Source organism: Schistocerca serialis, unplaced genomic scaffold (assembly GCF_023864345.2).
Source record: "Schistocerca serialis cubense isolate TAMUIC-IGC-003099 unplaced genomic scaffold, iqSchSeri2.2 HiC_scaffold_764, whole genome shotgun sequence".
Lineage (NCBI taxonomy): Eukaryota > Metazoa > Arthropoda > Insecta > Orthoptera > Acrididae > Schistocerca > Schistocerca serialis.
The window spans coordinates 1-2,500 of NW_026048369.1; the positions used below are offsets into that span (position 1 = coordinate 1).

General features: G+C 55.2%; 2 non-coding genes across 2 annotated transcripts; both read right to left on the reverse strand.

The window, feature by feature from the left end:
- Window positions 1-944: 944 nt before the first annotated feature.
- On the reverse strand, window positions 945-1,063 carry LOC126452079 (5S ribosomal RNA). Its single transcript, XR_007584478.1, has one exon. It is a non-coding gene; the product is annotated as a 5S ribosomal RNA (ribosomal RNA).
- A 990-nt stretch (window positions 1,064-2,053) lies between these two features.
- Window positions 2,054-2,172, reverse strand: LOC126452091 (5S ribosomal RNA). The gene has a single exon (XR_007584489.1). It is a non-coding gene; the product is annotated as a 5S ribosomal RNA (ribosomal RNA).
- Window positions 2,173-2,500: the final 328 nt, after the last annotated feature.

The following is a 2,500-nucleotide window of genomic DNA, read 5'->3' on the forward strand; positions in this document are numbered from 1 at the left end:
CAACACACACAATCGCAGTTTTTCGGTGACACATTTGACGCAGAGCACGTCCTTCCGCAACAGCTGGAGCCTCGAAGGCGGCGCGTTGTGCGCGTCCGGCGTCTCAGAGGCGTCTGCCGAACTGGCGGGCGCGCCGCGCCGCGCCGCCACTTGCGTGAGACAGCCGTTATCCGGCGGGGGGGCTGTGCGGGGGTGTAGCAGTGTCCTGCTGGAGAGCGCCCCCGGCAGCTTCCTCACCTGACACACGCCGCGCGGCGCGCTTCGCATCCACATATTTGCGTGATCCGTGCAGTGCATTCGCACCTGTCCTCTTCCGTCCCGACTTGTCCCGACTTTGCTCGACTGCCGCTCGCTGCCGCTCGGGTCGTGGCCCATATGACAGCACAAGCAAGAGAAACATCTGCGAGACGGCCGTGGGCCTAACGGGCGTGTCCGAGACGCCGTTTGCGGCCAGTAGACGTGTGCAAAGGTGCGAAAACACGGACACAAGACACAGGAGGGTCGCCAAAGCGTCTATCTCTTCTAGCGGCGAAAGATACATTTTTGTTTACAAGTTTGGAGTCGTACACTGCTGCAAAACAACAAGCCCTGACGTATTTCAGAACATATCTGTCGGTTCATACTGTTTTGTTACCTTCAGGCGCTTTTAAGAAATCGTCCTTGGCGCATTCTTCTTCGAACTGAGGCCATTAATATCGTATCTTATGTTTATTTTCATTTTTTTTTTTTTTTTTTTTTTTTCGGTGGAGTTTTGCACTGCTACGAAACAGTAGGTGGCCCTGACTTCTTTCACATCACATCTGTCGATTCGTAGTGTTTCGTTATTTTCAAGGCATTCCTAGCACGTTTTAAAACGCTTAAGGATGCACGTTTGAAACAAAAGAAAGGTAGTATGAAAAGAGGGCTGGCAGGGATAGCGGCGTAAAAAGGAGAAAACGAAGGGGAGCCAACAGCACCCGGTGTTCCCAGGCGGTCACCCATCCAAGTACTAACCGGGCCCGATGTTGCTTAACTTCGGTGATCGGACGAGAACCGGTGTATTCAACATGGTATGGCCGTTGGCGCCCTTATACTGTAGCCGCACGACAGAAGACGCCTCTGCCTCTTCTCCAACACACACAATCGCAGTTTTCGGTGACACATTTGACGCAGAGCACGTCCTTCCGCAACAGCTGGAGCCTCGAAGGCGGCGCGTTGTGCGCGTCCGGCGTCTCAGAGGCGTCTGCCGAACTGGCGGGCGCGCCGCGCCGCGCCGCCACTTGCGTGAGACAGCCGTTATCCGGCGGGGGGCTGTGCGGGGGTGTAGCAGTGTCCTGCTGGAGAGCGCCCCCGGCAGCTTCCCTCACCTGACACACGCCCGCGCGGCGCGCTTCGCATCCACATATTTGCGTGATCCGTGCAGTGCATTCGCACCTGTCCTCTTCCGTCCCGACTTGTCCCGACTTTGCTCGACTGCCGCTCGCTGCCGCTCGGGTCGTGGCCCATATGACAGCACAAGCAAGAGAAACATCTGCGAGACGGCCGTGGGCCTAACGGGCGTGTCCGAGACGCCGTTTGCGGCCAGTAGACGTGTGCAAAGGTGCGAAAACACGGACACAAGACACAGGAGGGTCGCCAAAGCGTCTATCTCTTCTAGCGGCGAAAGATACATTTTTGTTTACAAGTTTGGAGTCGTACACTGCTGCAAAACAACAAGCCCTGACGTATTTCAGAACATATCTGTCGGTTCATACTGTTTTGTTACCTTCAGGCGCTTTTAAGAAATCGTCCTTGGCGCATTCTTCTTCGAACTGAGGCCATTAATATCGTATCTTATGTTTATTTTCATTTTTTTTTTTTTTTTTTTTTTTTTCGGTGGAGTTTTGCACTGCTACGAAACAGTAGGTGGCCCTGACTTCTTTCACATCACATCTGTCGATTCGTAGTGTTTCGTTATTTTCAAGGCATTCCTAGCACGTTTAAAACGCTTAAGGATGCACGTTTGAACAAAAGAAAGGTAGTATGAAAAGAGGGCTGGCAGGGATAGCGGCGTAAAAAGGAGAAAACGAAGGGGAGCCAACAGCACCCGGTGTTCCCAGGCGGTCACCCATCCAAGTACTAACCGGGCCCGATGTTGCTTAACTTCGGTGATCGGACGAGAACCGGTGTATTCAACATGGTATGGCCGTTGGCGCCCTTATACTGTAGCCGCACGACAGAAGACGCCTCTGCCTCTTCTCCCAACACACACAATCGCAGTTTTCGGTGACACATTTGACGCAGAGCACGTCCTTCCGCAACAGCTGGAGCCTCGAAGGCGGCGCGTTGTGCGCGTCCGGCGTCTCAGAGGCGTCTGCCGAACTGGCGGGCGCGCCGCGCCGCGCCGCCACTTGCGTGAGACAGCCGTTATCCGGCGGGGGGCTGTGCGGGGTGTAGCAGTGTCCTGCTGGAGAGCGCCCCCGGCAGCTTCCTCACCTGACACACGCCGCGCGGCGCGCTTCGCATCCACATATTTGCGTGA